General features: G+C 37.3%; 1 pseudogene; it reads left to right on the forward strand.

Moving 5' to 3' along the window:
- Positions 1-3,219: 3,219 nt before the first annotated feature.
- Positions 3,220-18,038, forward strand: LOC113351067 (annotated as a pseudogene).
- Positions 18,039-21,107: the final 3,069 nt, after the last annotated feature.

The following is a 21,107-nucleotide window of genomic DNA, read 5'->3' on the forward strand; positions in this document are numbered from 1 at the left end:
GGTTCATCCCCCGTCTGGTATGGGAGGTAAGTCCATCGAAACACTCGCGAATCTCCTGTAAGCGAGTTACTGTATTCCTTAAGGTGATTCATTGATTGAGGACGAATTTGGACTGTTTTTAAATTCTTAGTAAAGGGCAAGGCCTGGCCAATACAAGATAAGGGTTCGGATTTCATCACCGTTCCCTTCTTTCCCGCCTTAGGAAAGCGAAACCTAACGCGAACCTAAGCCTAAAATTTTGACTAGAACAAGACCTATAGGGTAACGAGCTTAATAGGACAGTCATTCGAAAAATATTGGTTACTCTTTTGAGCATACGTCGAAGTTCAGGATGGTTTCTGTGAGTTGAATGCGTGACTGCGCCGCCTTGAATATCGGTGAGGCCTTGGGTATCAAAGCTCCACTGAGCTTCCCTCGCCTCTATTCAACTCACTTTGACTCGTACTGATTCCAGAGAATTTGCTCAGATTGTAACGAATTCCTTTTCGAAGGATTAGAAGCTGGTCTAGAAACAATCTAAGTGGAGCCATCATGCTTTTTCTTTGCTATAAATTTTTAGGTTTGATTTGGTGGAGTCGGCCTGCTGTGTGTTTGCTTAGAACCTCCTTTCATTAGGATTTTTGTTTGTGTATGCCAAAAGCGCTCGAGTCCTTTACAGAGCGTTCTTGGAAAAGAGATAATTTTGGCTGTTTGATTAGTGACGAGCCTAAAAGATATTCTTGTGGAAGCGGGGAGCTCGAAGACTCTTCTTTTGAGAGCCCCATTTTTGGAAACTTCAGTTTTGAGAATCTGTCTCTTTGTGAGGAAAGTACCCCTAGTATTTCTGATGTGCCACCGATGGCAACTTTGAAAGATTACATGTTCCCAACTAGGTCCAACCGAGCTTCGTGCATTAAATTGCCAGCGACTACGGCTAATTTCGAGATAAAACCTAGTATTCTTCAGATGATCCCTATATTCTTAGGAAAAGATGATGAGAACCCTTATTTCATATTAGGACTTTGAGGAAATTTGTGGGACAATTAGAATAAAAGACCTTACTGATGAGGTCTTGAAACTTAAGATGTTTCCCTTTTCCTTGAGAGATAAAGCCAAGACCTGGCTGAACAACCTACCATCTGAATCCAGAAACATGGCAGGAACTTATGCTGCTTCTATATGAATTCTACCCTAAGCATAAAACTGCAGCTGTTAGGCAGAAATTAGTACTAGTGTGCAACAAGAGGGAGAGTCTCTTTATAGGTTTTTAGAGAGATTCAATGATCTCCTATCCCAGTGTCCTCACCATGGATTTGATAAGATGAAACTTGTAGAGATTATTTATAATGGTTTAGACTATTCGACCAAAGCCATGGTCGAGTCTATGTGCGCTGGTGAGTTCACTAGTAAAAATGCTGATGATGCTTTTACCTTCTTAGGAGCTATCGCTGAAAAATCCCAACAGTGGGAGTCTTGTGGAACCCCCTAAAAGACTCTTGGTCAATAGAAGTAGCACCAATATGGTAGATACGAGTTTTGCGTCAGATGCTAAGTTTGCTGCTTTATCTAGAAGGTTAGAAGCATTGGAAATGGGTCAATCTAAAAATAAGTCCCTTGTTGAACCTAATAGAGCCTCTCAAGTCTCTAGTTGTGGAATAGAGCCCGATAACTCATTTGGGAAGGTCAGGTTAGTGAAGAGCAAGCTCATGCTGTCTATAACAATGCTAGGTTTGAAACCGTCAGAAGTTTGACCCCTACTCAGAGACCTACAACCCTGGTTGGAGAAACCATCCTAATTTCTCTTGGTCTAAGGGCCAGAATCAAGGCCAGTCTAGTAATTCTCAGCCTCCCCCAGGTTTTGGTTATACTAAGAACCTTCAGGTCAGACCCAGAACCCATCTGAGAATAGAATAACTAGCTTAGAGGAAACCCTTAGTATATTAAGGAAGAGCCAGGAGATGCTATCACAAAGCCAGGAAATGTTAGTAAAAAGCCAGGGTAATTTTCAAGAGGAAACCAAACAGAATTTTAAGAATAGTGCCCAGTCTTTTGCTAAATTAGAGCTTCAAGTCGGCCAAATAGCTAAGTTATCAATGAGAGAGAGAAGGAAGGTTCCCTAGTCATACTGATCCTAACCCTAGAGGAGAGAAATCGTACAATCATGTGAACTCTGTTACAACCCTTAGGAGTGGAAAGAAAGTTGATAATAAGGTCGACATACCTGAAAGTGAACATGCTGTAGTTCACCCTTATGAGCCAGAAAATGAGGAGACTGATAGAGTCTCCAAAGAGACCAATGAGGGTCCTGATGAGCCCGGCTTTGTTCCCAGAGCCCCGTTCCCCCAGCTGCTAGTTCCGACTAAGAGGGAGTCCAACTTTAATGATATATTGGAGGTTTTTAAGCAGGTTAATATCAACCTTCCATTATTAGATGCAATTAGGCAGATTCCCTCTTATGCCAAGTTCCTTAAGGACTTGTGTACGCGAAAGCGTAAGCTCAGTGTCCAGAAGAAAGCCTTCATAGCTAGTCATGTGAGTTCTATTATTCAGAATACCACTACTCCTAAGTATAAAGACCCAGGGTCCCCTACCATTGCTTGTACAATAGGTAAGTACCGTGTTGAGAAAGCGTTGCTTGACTTAGGAGCCAGTGTGAACTTACTGCCATACCATGTGTACCTTAAGCTAGGACTTGGTGAGATGAAACCTACACAGATGACACTTCAGTTAGCTGATAGGTCCGTTAAAATTCCTCGTGGTGTGATCGAGGATGTTCTCATAGAGGTCGACAAGTTTATATATCCGGTGGATTTTGTTATCCTAGATACCCAACCTGTCCCTGACCCAGAGAACCAAATACCAGTGATTTTAGGTCGCCCGTTTTTAGCTACATCCAATGCGATCATTAACTGTCGAAATGGTATTATGAATTTGTCTTTTGGTAATATGACTATTGAGCTGAACATTTTTAATATTAGTAAGCTACCCTCTGAACTAGATGACTCGAATATAGAAGAGGTGAACATGATAGGAACATTAGTCGAGGAGTCATTACCAAACACTTTGTTAGAAGATCCATTAGAGAAATGCCTAGCTCACTTTGGGATTGATTTTGATGATGATAAGGTGATTAATGAGGTGAATGCTTTGTTAGATTCAACCCCTTTGTTAGATACTAGTAATGGATGGAAACCTAAGTTCGAACCACTACCAGTTTCTAAGTCTACCCTAGTTCCTTCTTTAGAAGAGCCTCCTAAGTTGGACCTAAAACCATTGCCAGATACCCTGAAGTATGTGTTTTTAGGCCCGTCTGAGACTTTACCTGTGATTGTTTCTTCCGACTTGGATAGAGATCAGGAAAGTAGGCTAGTAACCGTCCTTCAAAACAACAAGGAAGCTTTAGGGTGGACCATAGCAGACATTAAGGGTATAAGTCCTACTGTTTGTATGCATCAGATCTATTTAGAGGAAGACACCAAACCTTCTAGGGAGATGCAACGTCGACTAAACCCCAATATGAAAGAAGTAGTTCGAACTGAGGTTCTTAAGCTATTAGATGCAGGCATTATCTACCCTATTTCAGACAGTAAGTGGGTCAGCCCCGTTCAGGTTGTTCCCAAGAAATCTGGTATTACTGTAGTCCAGAATGATAACAATGAGTTAATCCCGACCCGAGTGACCACGGGTTGGCGTGTTTGTATTGACTATAGGAAATTGAACAAGGTCACTAGGAAGGACCACTTTCCCCTTCCCTTCATCGACCAGATGCTAGAGAGATTAGCTGGACATAGTCACTACTGCTTTTTAGATGGCTACTCTGGATATAATCAGATCGTTATTGCCCCAGAAGACCAGGAGAAAACCACTTTTACCTGTCCCTTTGGTACCTTTGCGTATAGACGCATGCCTTTCGGGCTATGTAATGCCCCTGCGACTTTTCAGCGTTGCATGATGAGCATATTTTCTGACATGGTAGAACGGTTCTTAGAGGTCTTTATGGATGATTTTTCAGTGTTTGGTTCGTCTTTCGATGAGTGCTTGCATCATTTGTCATTAGTTTTGACTAGGTGTAAGGAAAAGAATTTAGTGCTTAATTGGGAGAAATGTCACTTTATGGTTCGTTCAGGAATTGTTCTAGGGCATATTGTATCTTCAAAGGGTATAGAGGTAGATAGAGCCAAAGTTGACCTTATTAAAACTTTACCGGTCCCAAAAACCAGTAAGAGATATTAGGTCATTCTTAGGGCATGCTGGTTTTTATCGTCGTTTCATTAAGGATTTTAGCTTGATGTCTAGACCTCTTTGCAATTTGCTTGCAAAAGATGTTAAGTTTGTCTTTGATGATGCTTGTTTAGAGGCTTTTGAGAAGCTTAAGTCATTACTCACTACCGCCCCCATAGTCCAGGCACCCAACTGGAACCTACCCTTTGAGATCATGTGTGATGCTTCAGATTATGCTATTGGTGTTGTGCTAGGTCAGCGAGAAAATAAGTTACTTCATGTGATTTACTATGCTAGCAAAACTCTGAATGATGCCCAGTTGAACTATACCACTACCGAGAAGGAACTATTAGCCATTGTGTTTGCCTTAGACAAGTTTAGACCCTATCTCTTAGGTTCTAAGATCATCATATATACTGATCATGCTGCTTTAAAATATCTTTTGTCTAAGAAGGATACTAAACCTAGATTGATTAGGTGGATTCTGTTGTTGCAAGAGTTTTCTCCAGACATTAGAGACAAAAAGGGTGCCGAAAATGTTGTAGCAGATCACTTGTCTAGGCTAGTTGTTAGTTCCCCAGATGATTCCCTTCCTATAAGGGATAGCTTTCCTGATGAACAATTGTTCTTTGTTACCCAATTACCTTGGTATGCGAATATAGTGAACTATCTTGTTACTGGTCGAATGCCCCAACATTGGGGTAAACAAGATCGTTCTAGATTTTTAGCTGAGGTTAAGCACTTCTTTTGGGATGATCCTTATTTGTTTAAGTATTGTCCAGACCAGATTATTAGGAGATGTATACCTGAGAGTGACCAGTCCAGTATTATTTCCTTTTGTCATGATCATGCTTGTGGGGGTCACTTTAGTGCTAAGAAAACTGCTGCTAAGATATTGCAGTGTGGATTCTATTGGCCTTCGTTGTTTAAAGACTCCCACAGTTACTGCGTTACTTGTGAACGATGCCAGAAATTAGGAACCATTTCCCGTAGGAACATGATGCCCTTGAACCCTATTTTAATTGTTGAGGTCTTTGATGTGTGGGGTATTGACTTTATGGGTCCGTTTCCTAATTCTTTTGGTAACCTATACATCCTTGTCGCCGTAGACTATGTCTCTAAGTGGATTGAGGCGGTTGCGTGTAAAACCAATGACCATAGGGTTGTGATTGAGTTCTTGAAAAATAATATACTTACACGTTTTGGTACACCACGAGCTATAATTAGTGATGGAGGGTCGCACTTTTGTAATGGGCCTTTTAAGCTTCTGATGAAGAAATATGGTATTACACATAAGATAGCTACCCCGTATCATCCACAGACTAGTGGTCAGGTAGAGGTTTCCAATAGGGAGATAAAACGTATATTAGAGAAAACAGTTAATCCTAATCGGAAAGACTGGTCGTCTAGGCTTACTGATGCCTTATGGGCTTACCGTACTGCGTTTAAGATCCCCATTGGAATGTCGCCTTATCGGCTTGTTTATGGCAAGGCATGTCACTTACCTGTTGAGTTAGAACATAGAGCTTATTGGGCTGTTAAGCAGCTAAATTTTTCACTTGACGAGGCAGGAGCCCATAGGAAACTCCAGCTCAATGAGTTGGACGAGATTCGTATAGATGCTTACGATAGTGCGAAGGAGTATAAGAACAAAATGAAACTTGTGCATGATAGAAACATTTTACGGAAGTCATTTTCTCCAGGTCAAAAAGTTCTTCTGTATGATACCCGCTTGCATCTTTTCCCTGGGAAGTTACGTTCTCGGTGGACGGGTCCTTTTATTGTTCGCACTGTTTTTCCTCATGGAGCTGTTGAGATCGAGACACCGGATGGTAGTAGTTCTTCGAAGGTTAACGGTCAGAGATTGAAACCCTTTTTAGAGCCCTTTCCTACAGGTGATGTTGAGGAGGTCCCTCTGGAGGACCCTGTTTACCCTTGATTGACCATCGAGGCAGTTGTATGTTGTATATTAGTTTTTGATTTTCTTCACCCAGGTACTATCTTTCCAACTTCTCCTCGTGTTATTTTACTTTTGGTACTGCTCTTTAATTAGAAACATTGAGGACAATGTTAGATTTAAGTTTGGGGGTGGGGAAGAAACTTTTTGTTAGCTTTTAGTTGCAATAAATAAACTCCAGAGCCTAGAAATTTATGCGTATTCAGGATGGCACTAACTAATCTAAGTGGATGGAAGCATCTTGGTTGTAGGAGTTGAGGAACCAATCTGATTAGATGGAAACATCTATAGAGTCTATTCATAAAAGCACAGAGCTCAGGTGTTAGAAATAACATGATAGTTGCACCATATCTCGTTGAGTCCTTTTCATTTTTTTTTATTTTTTCATTTTAAACTATGTTTCTCTAAGTGATTAGGTGGGGCACACGATTCAAGTTGTTACCACTGCTAGGGTGAATTAGAGTGACTGAGTTACTAAAAAAAAAAAAAGAGACCGGACCAGTTAGACCAATCAGAATAAGTATTAACACTTGGATAGCAATATGCGTGTGTTCTCCCTGTTTCCGTCGCCTAAGCAAGCGTGGAATGCAGGACCCGTGGGAACTATCGTGTAATCTGCTGAAAAGAAGCATGTGCTTGGATCAAAAAGATCTATTCATGCCGTTAAGTAAAAAAATAAAAATAAAAATGGTTATTGTTCTGTGTAGTCAACTGCTGGTTTCCTTGTATTTGCCAGTTTGTTGATCTAGATTTAAGTTATTGACCACTGGTTCCCTTGTATATGCCAGTTGTGTTGATATTAGTCAGACCGGTATCTCAGTCCATTAGGATAGGTTCATTCTGGCAGTGGCCTTCAGACAGATATGTGAAACATCGATCATTTGGTTAACATCAAAACCATCTACATTTTTCTATTTCCATCTCCTTTTTCTATCCATATGATTAGTTTGACTCCGAATATGATGTTCATAGTGCAACTATCTGAGTAGAGCTCTGTCACTTTATATGAATTTTAGTATGCTTGAGTGTAAACTCGTGTACGACAATTGGAATTTCGCATCAAGGTACTTCCTCCTGTAGTCAGTGATTGTAAGCCAACCAAGGAGATTCTTTAGTGCCTTCCAAGGTTCGTTGTAGATAGCTAGGGTCTGGAGTAAAGGTTTTGTGGGTACACCTCTGGTAAACCCTCCGGAGACAACACTCCGCTACTAGGGCCACCTAGTGGTTTAACGGCTTACTGCACGTGCTAAGTGTAGTCATTTTCTTTTAGATTAGATTTGCTCGAGGACTAGCAAATAATAGGTTTGGGGGTATTTCATAGACACATTTTTGTGTCTACTTTGTCCTCAATGTATGTATTGTTGGAACTCTATTTTTGTACTAATATTGTGTTTTTATGTATTTTTAGGAAATAAACATTTTTGGAAAATTCGGCTCGAAAAGTTGATTTTGGCACCCAGAGGACAAGTGTTATTCGGACTCTCACTTTTGGATAAGAGGTAACCTAATTACTAAGGGGCACCTCCAGGTCACCCCCAAGGCATCTGCTATTCGCACCCCAGTTCAGGATAGGGGGCATATCATCTTCAACCTTTTTGAATTTCAAATTTTGGAGGGAAAAATGAGCTGGTATGGGTGTTGGTTTCGATCAAAATTGGCTGGATAATCACCAGTTGATGAAAACATCAAGAACAGTTTTGGCGGAAAAAATTGTTCTTGAACTGCTGTGATATGGCATGAGGAACACATTATGGGCAGTGGGTTCGATCAGAAGTGGCTGGAAAACGCGTGATGATCCTTGAGCCCAAAACAGAGCACGTGCACTGTAACACGAGCAAAAATGGAGTTCTTGTGTGCATGGAAGAGTCCTACTAGCGTTGGAAGAGTGTTGAGGCGTGGAGAAGACATTTGGGAGCGTGCATGATCAAAGTTAACGCGTGCATGGGATTAAAAATGGAAATTTTCGTTATTATTGGCAGCCGAGAATATTTGGATTAAATGGAGAATATATGCAATCAATGGTCGGATTTTTGGCTCCAATTCACTATAAATACAAGGCAAAACAGTTTGGGAAAGGGAGAAGTGATTGGGAGAGAGTTAGAGCCGAGAGAATCGAAGAAAAGGGTCGAAAAAACAAGAAGAGTTCTGCTGCTGCTCAGCTAAGAACACAAAGAACAAGGACCACCCAGGAAAGTCGTAGAAAAGTGTCGCTTAACTGCGACAATTCCCTATTCCTTTCCCGCGATTTCACAACAGCGTCAACTGCACTTCTCATGTGCCGTTCTTTTCATACGTTTTCTGTGTGTTGCAAAGGACGGTCATAAATTGATTTTCTTGTTATTTCATCATTTGTAATCAACTTGTGAGCATCAATAAAGTCTTTTGAGTATTTTTCTAACATGATGAGAGGCTAAATTCTTGGTGATTGAGGCAATGGAGGATCTATTCACTCATGTTTGATTGGTAATATTTTTATTTATAATTTCGTTAATTATTTATTTTATTTAATTCACTTGGATAAAAATATAAAAAAAGGATAAAATGGTTTTCTTAATTATTTGTGAATCAGTTTGATGCTTTATGCTTAGAATATATTCTTTGATAAATCATGCTTAAGGATTACAACTTAATATTTGGAGACCTTTTAAATTAAAAAGTGATTTAATAAGAAAAAGAGCTTAATAATAATTTCTGAAATATTATATATAACCAATCAACTTGAAGTAATAGTGAATCCCGAGCCTTAATCTTTCTAAAATCTTGACATTACTATTAATTTCCTTCATTTATTTATTTGTTTAAATCTTAAAAAAAAAGAGTTACCTTCACAAGTTCGAAAAGAACCCAGTTTTCACCACTATCTACAACAACATTTGAGTTACATCAGCGTGCAGTCGGCAGGCCAGTGTACACGTCCGTATCGCACTGTCCCGTGAAGATGTGATCTAAGCCACTCAATTTTTCCGGCAAAGTTGAGTGGTCGAGAACAATTTGCAATTGAAAACGTGCGGCCATGCCTAGTTTGGGCGCACGAATCGAGACGACCAACCATAGTTGGTCTTGACCGGTTAGTCATGTATGTAGCGGGCCCACGACGATTGTGTTGACATGCTCTGGACCCTTTGAATCTACATCTACACCCTCCATCTATGCCTGCGAAGATGGATGGTTGAGACTGATTTGCGACACATGTGATGTGCCGCAAACCCTAATTAGGGTTACTTTGGCTGGAAAAATTTGCAAGCCACGCTTCTCCTTTGGGGAGGCCGACCATGTGGGGCCCATGTTGGTCCGGTGGTGAACACGCCAATACCTGCATGGTGGCTATGGGTCCGATCTAGGCCATCCAATTATGCCGGTGAAGTTGGATGGTCGTGATCATTTCTAAGACTGGCGTAGACAGTCCAGATGCTCGATCGGGATAGTATAACACACCGAGAGTTGTATCCTGTACGGGTATTTCGTGCATGCCTCATTATTAACGCTTGGAGATTCATGTCACTCTGCTGAGAGCAACACTCAGTCGTCATGCCGTACTAATGAGAGTTCAGTGGAACAGGAGATACAAGGCTAGTCATGTATTAATTGATAATGCTATAAATTCACAGGGTACAAGAGATTGTTGCCACATGCTCCAACCTGGATGAATTAGAGAAGTGAAAAAGTAATTAGTGGTTTTATCCTTTGCAGGATGTCAGCGCGTAATTTTGGCTTTTACAATTTTAGCCTCAAATGAAAATACACCATCAACAACTCCTTACGTCTCTGATCCCAGCTGGATACTACGCAATTGATTCCCTTAGCTGATCTCACCCACAACTAAGAGTTGCTATGACCCAAAGTCGAAGACTTCAATAAACAAATCTGTATTACACAGAAAAGTCTATGATAATAGATAAATCTGTCTCCCACAGATAAACCTATGAGTTTTGTTCCGTCTTTTGATAAATTAAGGTGAACAGGAACTAATTGATAACCCGGACTTATATTCCCGAAGAACAGCCTAGTATTATCAATCACCTCATAATAATCTAAATCGTATGGTAGCAAAACTAGATATTGTGGAATCACAAACGACGAGACGAAGATATTTGTGATTTATTTTTATCTTGCCCATAATCTCAAGTCAATTATTCAATTGAACTCGTACGATAGAAAATGGCAAGATCATATCGCTCAACTACAAGAAAGTAGTTTTGTCTGGCTTCACAATCCCAATGAAGTCTTTCAGTCGTTAACCTACAGGGTCTCGAGAAGAAACCTAAGGTTAAAGGAGAATCGACTCTAGAAAAACCAACTAGTATCACACAGGAGGTGTGGGGATTAGTTTTTCCAGTTGCTAGCTGTCTCCTTTATATAGTTTTCCAATTAGGGTTTGCAATCTAAGTTACCTTGGTAACAAAGCATTCAATAATCACTGTTAGATGAAAAACCTGATTCAACCAAGCTAATATCTTTCAACCGTTAGATCGAAACTTAGCTTGTCACACACAAATGAAATGTATTTATTTAGTTTCGAGTAACCGTACCTAAATGTGTACACTTAGTTGGTTCACAAATAGTTAACCAATGGTTATCCATATGAGCACTTTCATATTAACAGTATTCATCTTTCTCATAACTAGTTCAAATGACTCATAAGAACTAGTTCAAGAGTTGTTCAATTGCTTAGGTCTTTATTCATAGACACAATTAAACAAAATCGGTTTGATTCACTTGAATCAATTCATGAAAAATATAGCCAAGATTTGCAAAGATTGCGTTCCTTATAATTTATTGTTTTAAGTTCATGAACAACCGATTTGAGAAATAACCAGCTTGGGTATACGTACGGGTATGCGTACCTTAGCTACCGGATTTGAGTTTACAAACTCAACAAAAATTTTTGGTTTGAAAACTTCCATGGGTACGCGTACGGGTATGCGTACCTAAGGTGACAGGTTTACTAGTTTGCAAACTTACAAACTCAGCAGAAATTTTCGGTATGAAAACTTCCGCAGGTACGCGTACGGGTACGCGTACTCAACCTGTGTCCTTCACCAATACTGCATGCACACATATGCACGCACTTGGTTTTCGACACATGGATTTATACACTAATATGGGAACACACTATATATGCTTATATCCATAGTTGGTAATCTCAACTCTACATTTCAATCATTGAAAACATTCTTATATAATGTTATAACAATCGTTATTCACGACTATCGTCATCAAAGATATTTTCAAGATTGAAACGTCTTCATGACTTGCGTCACGGGTAAAGATGAAAATGGTTAAAGCAAAAGCTCACCAACACATATTTCGAGAAAAAGATACGCGAGTAAACTTGGCTCGAAATAGCAAATGTGTATGTATGAAAACTATCATACGTATACGACTTTGTCTCAAGAGTAGGAGATAGAATAGACTTTTGAGTGACAGATAAGTTCAAGTCTCCACATACCTTTTTGTCGGATGAAGTTCCACTTATTCCTCGAGTAGTTCTTCGTCTTCGTAAGATGATCGCCATGGAGTATGGAGCTCAACTGCACTTAACTATCCTAGACCGAGACTTAGTCATAAGTAAACTAGAAATCAAGACATATAGTTTTGATCACTAATATTGACAAACATGCTTGATATAGCAACGCATGCGAGTTCGACCGAGTAGTGCTCTAACAATAGCAATTATTGTGAGTACACATATCTATTGCCAACGATTTTCATCTTGCAATGTTTTTAAATTTATTTTTTTAAATTCTAAAGTTTATTTGGAAGATGATTTTGCAGTATTAATCTTTATTGGTTTTATATATTGCAAAAATTGTTACGGGATATGTATGTTTGCGTCCGTGAACTATGATTGTCCCATATATGTCAAAAGCTAAACCTATTATGTCATTATGCAAATATTGATGGAAGATAGGATGAACTTTTGATTGCAAAGATTAAGTATATTATATGTCTTTATGCAAATATTGATGAAAAATAAAATGAATCTTTGAATATTCCGCAGTATTGATCTTTCACTGATCCACTTCTGTGTGAAAGTATTGTGCGGCTCCGTAAGTTCTCTTATGTTGAGCATTTTCGATTAAATTAATCATGGGTTCTCTTGTGGTTAATTTAATTTAGTTTCTGGATACAAATTCATGTTTCATGTAATTTGTTAATGTCCAAAGAAATCCTTCTTTTCTTGTAAAAGTAAGGTCGTTCTTGTTGTTCTTTCAGGAATAACATTTTATGGGGGAGAGTTCTTAATTGAACTTGTGCTTAATTGACAAATCTTTGTGGGGAGTGCGGCTGTGGAATATTGTAGGAGTTTTCTTGTATCTTTATAAACTCCTTGATGAATACACTAAGTTTAGACTATGTGAAATCATCGAAACAAAGTTGATATGTTCTCTTCTGGTCATGAAGTATCTCTATGAGAATTTCATTATGGTCCCACTAGTTTTCGTACCTTTGCCAATTTATATTAACAAAAAGGGGGAGAATGAATGTGTAGTTCATATTACAAATAGATATGGTTTACGGATCATTATGCAAGGGGGACTAGTTTTCATGTGAGATGAAGTATTGACTAAGGAGGAGTGATACATATCACCATAGTATTGTTGTCAAAGTTATGATACAATTGGACTTTGAAGATGTGTAATAATACTATGACTCTGTATAATAATGATTGAGGGCTACTATTTTCTCATTGTTATAGCTACGGATCTTCAACAACTATGATGCTGAGTTGAACACGTTCAGAATTACTGGAGTACTTGGAAGTGACGAAGATTTCGAGTAATGTTGAAGAACCAAGGAAATCAAGCATTTGAATGAGAAGATACAAAGTTTGTTTATTTTGTAATTGTTAGAGCATTGCTCGGTTGAACCCACCAAACGTTGGTATGTCAAGTTTGGTTGTCATATTTTGGTGAATCAAAACTCATGCTAAGAGTCGCTTGATAATGTACTAGAGTCAACTTCGTATAGGTTAGCTTGAAAGTATTAGGATATGAGACATTACAAGTATTGAGAAGTCTTGAAGATGTGAAGAAGCAAGGAGCTACAACGACAACAATCATCCTTCCACTTGAGGTTAGTGATATTTGACTTGAACTGTTTCATTCCCTAACGTATCTTTCAAGTCGTGCATATTGAAAACAAAACTACGAAGCATATTTGAACTCTAGATAGACATAGTATTAAGGAATATAATACGAGGTTTATTGCTTAACCATTAAACTTTGTAGATAAGACATCTCCATAATCATTTGAATGATATTGTGATTATGTATGGGTATGAGGTGAGGATTTCATCCTAGGGAACAATGTTTTACATGTGTTCTAAGGAAATAAGTTCATAAACTTGTTTGTGAACCGAAAAGGAAATTGTCAAGCGTTATTAGTTTTGTTATTCATTGCATATCTTATGAACAACCAATATGTGTGATTGAGTATAACCGTTCACGACTTGTTGCGTTCTTGGTAGAACTATTCACAAAGGCTTGACTTATGTATTGGTATGACTTTTACTAGTGAAACCGATCTTAAGTAATCACCTGAGATGGTATGATCGGGTTTGTGATTTTATGTCTGACCAAATATGGGAAAGGGGAACCGATCCTAATAAGAGGTGCAGTACATCACAAAGGGGAACCGATCCTTGTATGAGGTGCATCAAGGTTTATAGCAGAAAGGGGAACCGATCCTATGAACATGTGCAACACGTTTTTAGGAAAAGGGGAACCGATCCTATGGACATGTGCAACACATATAAGTTAGATACCATATATATGTGGGGAACCGATCCTAGTACCTAGTCAACCGAATTTTGGAAAGCTAGTGTGACTATGCACAATACTCACATGGAAGGTAGAACCGAAACTTGTTTTGGTAGAACCGATAAACCCATGATTGTGATTGAATATTATTTGATCAATCAAATAGTTTTTGAAAGTCATATGAACCAATTCTAAACTTGTTTGGAAGTGTGGCAAATCGGTTTCAAGGTTGTAAGTGTGAAAGAGAACTTACAAAGTAAGGATGTCGACATACTTTGAACACGTGTTATGAATGTTTATTATTTAATTGTTCAAAGTTATTCCTTAATAGCTAAGGGAAGAGAATCCCAGGATCGAAACATAAATAAGTTAAGAATCTTTTAATTAAGGTATTTAACTTCATTTTGTAGGTAAATAAGAATTAGTAATGTACATTTACTGATTAGAGATTTTCCGAGAGATTTCGATCATTATTTTTGGACAGAGCATTTCCAGGAATTATGAAAACCGAATTTGTGCTTTCATGAATATCTGGAGAATATTTTCGGTTTTGGAAATTCCTTGGTGTCCAAACTTCTTTTTCTATAAATACTTGAAGTTTGCCTTTCTAGCAAATTAATCCTTCGTAACAACAGAATTCCTCTTTGTTGTGTTGTTACTGGTGTAGCCGCCTATTAAAAGAGGAGAGTAACCTAATTAGGCGAAATATCTTACGGCCGCTCAGTTTAAAATCTTCTTTGGGATCGAGAAGCTCTAGCGTGTACCGTTGGTGGGAAATTATATAATTGTGGTTTATCTTTTGTTTTCATTGATTTGATTGACTAACGGTGGTTGAACTTTGATTGCACCTAGTTTGTTTATGCTTGAGAATCTTCTCTTATGATATAAGATTCACTCAAACTTGTTCAGAGTTTCGACAGGGATCTTTAGACTGTTGTTAGTTCTAAAGACGATCTTGTGATAATTAATTGTTAACAGACTCCGTTCTGTGCGTGATTATTCACAAGAGATACAAGTGATTGTGTGCAGGTTATTATTGAAGATCTAAGAAGATTTGAAGACGAAGAAGATATTGAAGATTTCTGATTTGTGGGTTCATAATATTTGGTGTGCATAATACTTGTTTCGGTAAAATAGGATCCAATTAATAATCGGTTTATCCTTGTGATAGATTGGATTGATTAATTGAGTAGATCGGCATCAACACAATTCTTTGGATTAATAGTGTTGTTGGCTTAATCTTAATCGATTACTTCGGTACTTGAATATAAGATAGATCTAAGGACCTGACGAAGGAGTTTATGTTAAGATAAAAAGAAGAGCCTTTGTCCGACTCATATCAATTGGTTGAATAGAGTTGATACCAAACAAATTTGTTGTTCCTTTACTGTTTGGAATACGAACCAAAGGAATTGTTCCAAGTACGTAACTAAGGTCGGAGGTGTGGGAATACAAACGGAACTAGGTGAACTATAGGTTTAGTTGCTTGGTCTCAACTATACGAAGTTAGGTGTAATTTTGTGTAGCGGATTAATCTTGGGAGTATTCAATTCTGTACAAGGTCCCGGGGTTTTTCTGCATTTGCGGTTTCCTCGTTAACGAAATCTTGTTGTGTCATTTACTTTATATTTCCGCATTATAATTGTTTTATTATAATTAAAGTAAATTACACAAACGTTAATTCCTATTTACTTGATAAGTGAATCGTATTGTGTTTGGTTAAGTCCGAACCTTTTTATCAAGTAACATACTTCGTTGTTGTATTGTCTCGATCTCGTATCCATAGACGATCACACGAAGTGTGAACCGATTAGTTGTATTGTCTCGACTCAGTCCATAGACAATCACTTTCTAAGAAAGGACTTATAGGTAGGAAAAGTTTTATCTCGAGGTATATTTGGCTACCCTCGCCTTTTCAATTGGTACCAGAGCAGGAAAACACGAAAAGATCTAACAATCTGTGTTTGGTGCGATCCAACCTGTAAGAATGAATCTAACGAGTGATTCAGTTAACGTAAGTCAAGATGAAAAATCAGGTCTTGAAGATAACACCTTTTGTGAATCTACTGATCAGGCTGATCTCTACAATGTAGACTCTAGTGATTGGAAAACTTGCCTTCAAAAGCAACTTGATGAGATTTCTGAAGATGGTGACTCAGAAATCGATCAAGATGTTAAAGATGATCTTTCTGAATACTCCTCTCTTCTAGGAGTTGTCTCCACAAAAAGACTGTCCTCCTCAGATGTGATTGGACTTCTTGCTCCTCTTAGCAGAGAAAACAGGAAACTGAGGAAAGTTTTTTCTGGCTTCTTCTATGGATATCAGATTTCTAGATATCTTCTTAAAGACTACACAGAAAGTCTTCACTCAAAAACCCTTGAGTTTGAGAACCTCAACAGGAAACATTACTTGTTGAATAAAAAACTTCTTGAGACAGAAGCCTTGATTAATTCACAACATTCAACGAGCAACGAACAACTTGAGTCTTACTCCTTGAAGAAAAATCCTCTTGAGGATCAACTAACCAATGCCCTTGAAAAAATCAAGGTGCTAGAAGAAGAGGTTGTAAGGCTGAGAAGACTTAATGATATCACAATTAACTTATCTTCCATGATAGATGCAGGAAAATGTCATGGCGACAAACGAGGATTAGGATATGATGGGATTGATACGTCATCGATCAACAAAGAAGTAAAATTTGTAAAGGTTGTCTGTCTACCTACTCCTGAAGATCCACCTATACAAGTATGCTTGCATGATTCTCCCAAGTGCTCAAGTGAGAATTCAACAGAAAAGTTCTCCGAATACAAACGGAGGAAGAGTCGTACTAATAAGCAGTATCATGACCGAAAGTCTCATAAAGGTAAATCGAAAAACTATACACCTTTCAATAAACATTGTTTTTATTGTAGAGAAAAATGTCATATGAAAAGGGAGTGTAAGGTTCGAAAGATGCATAATGCTCTATCATTTGTCTCAAAAGAATTGGATAACTTCACTTTTAAAAACCTCTCAGATCACTAATGTCCAGTTAGACAATCGAATTTTTACATGAATTCAAAATCATATCCAAAAAGAAACAATCCTAAAAGGAAAAATAATATAAAGGGTAATACCTTTTTCAATAAGGATATGAGATCTGATGTTTCAAGGTGGAAAGATGCAATGTCTCTTGAAATGAAGAATCTTCATTCAAAAACTACCTACAAATTGATACCAAAATCTGAGAAGGTATCGAAAAAAATCATCTAGAACAATTTCTAAGAAAACCAATCCTGTCATAATTTTAGACAAAGATGACTATGAAAGTCTAGTTATTAGACTCAAATAGGATCTTGAGATATCCAGTGATATCAATGTGAAAACATCTTTTGATGATTTACTACAAATTAGAAAAACAAGAAAGGGGTCGAACATATTTCTGGAACCTCTCAAACCATTGTTACTGTTTCCTCACTTCTGTAAGGAAAGAATCGTTTTTCGGTTCTGGTTAGGAATTCTTTCATTTTTGAATTTAAAAATAGGGATTATAAATATGTCCGGTTGTGATCCTCTTGTAATAGCATGCTAAAATGCTTTCACCGTATGTAGAAATTGAGGAAGACTTGACAAGAGAAATTTCGGAAATAATTTGCTCATGCACTACTTTGCCCCGTTCAAAATTCTTTACATGATTCCTTTCGTAGTGGAAGGAAAAGAACGGTATGATGTTGTCTGTGATCATTGTGTTGAAAAGATTGAAAGGACTCTTGAGTCTAGATGCACATATTGTGAGAAAAGAAAAAATGAAATTTGTTCCGATTCTTGCTATTTTTCTATCAAGACAACTCTCTCAACAATTCTTGCTCAAAATTTGTTTGAGGGAACAATGGAACTCATTGGAAGAAGAGATCTTCTCAAGGATAATCTTAATTATGCCAAGACAAGTATCGCTGGTTACAAAGAATCTATTGCAAAATATAAATGGCATGAAGACCTTGGAGAATTTAGAAGAAATTTAGAATATTCTAAAGAGGAAGAAACCAAAAATGAGATTCTTCTAAAGGAATTCTCCAGTAAGGCATACAAAGCAAAGAGAAGACTAAATTCTTATTTGAAACTAGGCTACTTTATGTAACGTCTATTATGAATAAAATTATTATGAATAAAATTATTTGATTTATAATTTTTCTTGTGATAGTTTTCGGTTCACATAGTCTGTGCTTGAATGCTTTTATCTTATTTCTATGTATGTTTATGGGATATTTGATTTCGGTTTTACTACCTTAATATTCGATCTCATATATTGTGAACCCTTGTGATTTGGGTGACTTTTTAATTTAGCAGGATTAAGTTCTAGCCCATGTTGGTAGGCTTTATCAAAGAATCGTGAGGGGTTCTGGTAAAAACAATATGTGAAAAGTCACAATATGTTGAATCGGTTTTGGTTTAGCATAAAAGCATATGTGTTTCGACGGTTTTCAACTTTTGCTTGCAATTGTTAAAACCGATTTTCAACCTTTCTTTGGTAAAGGTTGGTTGTTGTTATTCTTTTGTTTTTGCATAAGGATGACAACATGATGATATTTCGATATCAATTCTCCCTGGACGAAGATGCAATCATATTGGAGAAGTGGATGCGAAATTTGAGGTAACAATCTTGTTAGTTAATTGTTTTCCTGTTTAAGAAAAGCCTGAGTTTATATCATATATATTTATTGCTTTTTCTTAACAAAATTTCGGTTCAATTGATGTTTATTCCATGATGTGTGTGTGGATGTGTGTGATTCAATTGGTTCCGGTTAAGAAAAACTATTATTATCTTGTTTTATTGTGTGGTATCAATTGTTTAGGCTTACAAAATTTCGGTGCAATTGTGGTGTTTTAATGCTTATGTTGTTTCAATTGCTTCCGGTTGAGGTGAATAATTATGCAAGTTGATTTATGTTGGTTTGTATGAATTATTTATGGCTTAACGAAATAAAAGGATTACGGGATGAGTTGTTTAGTCCAATTCGATTCCGGATAAGAGAAACTAAGTTAATTTTGATCTTAGTTAGACTTATCGAAGTGAGGTTTCGGTTATTCAAGTCTAATCAAATACCTTAACAAGAAATGCTAGTTAGCTAACCTAGTATTTGTCTTGTTTAATATTGAAAGGTCTAAGTTTATGGATAATTAGAACCTGATGAGAAAAATAGAGTTATCTTTATTTTGGTATTATCGAATTAAGCGATTGTTTTTGTACAATCGGTTTAGCAAAGGGACTAAGGTGCTTAGTTGTTTTTGGTTTGCTAAACTAAATTGGAAAAATTGTTTCGGACAATTGTTTCCTTGGTAACATATCAAAATAAAACTACTTGTAGTTTCAGTTTTGATATTGGTTATCAGAACATGATATGTGGAACCCTCGTGCCTAACTCTACAGGTTGCAAGTCTTTTTGAGATTTGTAAGATTCTTTTCGTGTTGTCCTTTATTTTTTCGTTTTTTTTTCATTTTGTGACAAAAAGGGGGAGAAATATATGGAGTAAACAAGTGATACTGGCATTGATTTTATATTGATTGGTATCTCTAAGGAAAAGAACATTGGTGCTTAAACGTTTTATCTAAACGAAATAGTGAAAGCACGGACTAAGGGGGAGTAACATGTCATATGAATTGGTATAACAAAGACGTGCGGTTTAACAAAGCTAATACTCTTTTTATTTGTTATTATAATGTAAACAACGACATTTTCAAGGATTGAATGTAAGCAGTTTACTGTGCTGTTGAATCGGGAATCAAGAGTATGTGTAATGAATTCTTGTAATTTGTTTATCCATATGATGTAAAAGCTTTGTCACTAAAATTGACAAAGGGGGAAATTGTTAGAGCATTGCTCGGTTGAACCCACCAAGCATTGGTATGTCAAGTTTAATTGTCATATTTTAGTGAATCAAAACTCATGTTAAGAGTCGCTTGATTATGTACTAGAGTAAACTTCGTATAGGTTAGCTTGAAAGTATTAGGATATGAGACATTACAAGTACTGCGAAGTCTTGAAGATGTAAAGAAGCAAGGAGCTACAACGACAACAATCATCCTTCCACTTGAGGTTAGTGATATTTGACTTGAACTGTTTCATTCCCTAACGTATCTTTCAAGTCGTGCATATTGAAAACAAAACTGCGAAGCATATTTGAACTCTAGATAGACATAGTATTAAGGAATACAATACGAGGTTTATTGCTTAACCATTAAACTTTGTAGATAAGACATCTCCATAATCATTTGAATGTTATTGTGATTATGTATGGGTATGAGGTGAGGATTTCATCCTAGGGAACAATGTTTTACATGTGTTCTAAGGAAGTAAGTTCATAAACTTGTTTGTGAACCGAAAAGGAAATTGCCAGGCGTTATTGGTTTTGTTATTCATTGCATATCTTATGAACAACCAATATGTGTGATTGAGTATAACCGTTCATGACTTGCTGTGTTCTTGGTAGAACTATTCACAAAGGCCTGACTTATGTATTGGTATGACTTTTATTAGTGAAACCGATCTTAAGTAATCACCTGAGATGGTATGATCGGGTTTGTGATTTTATGTCTGACCAAATATGGGAAAGGGGAACTGATCCTAGCAAGAGGTGCAGTACATCACAAAGGGAAACCGATCCTTGTATGAGGTGCAACAAGATTTATAGCAGAAAGGGGAACCGATCCTATGAACATGTGCAACATGTTTTTAGGAAAAGGGGAACCGATCCTAAGGACATGTGCAACACATATAAGTTAGATACCATATATATGTGGGGAACCGATCCTAGTACCTAGCCAACCGAATTTTCGAAAGCTAGTGTGACTATGCACAGTACTCACATGGAAGGTAGAACCGAAACTTGTTTTGGTAGAACCGATAAACCCATGATTGTGATTGAATGTTATTTGATCAATCGCATAGTTCTTGAAAGTCAGATGAACCAATTCTAAACTTATTTAGAAGTGTTGCAAATCGGTTTCAAGGTTGTAAGTGTGAAAGAGAACTTACAAAGTAAGGATGTCGACATACTTTGAACACGTGCTATGAATGTTTATTATTTAATTGTTCAAAGTTATTCCTTAATAGCTAAAGGAAGAGAATCCCATGATCGAAACATAAATAAGTTAAGAATCTTTTAATTAAGGTATTTAACTTCATTTTGTAGGGAAATAAGAATTAGT

Source organism: Papaver somniferum, chromosome 1 (assembly GCF_003573695.1).
Source record: "Papaver somniferum cultivar HN1 chromosome 1, ASM357369v1, whole genome shotgun sequence".
NCBI lineage: Eukaryota > Viridiplantae > Streptophyta > Magnoliopsida > Ranunculales > Papaveraceae > Papaver > Papaver somniferum.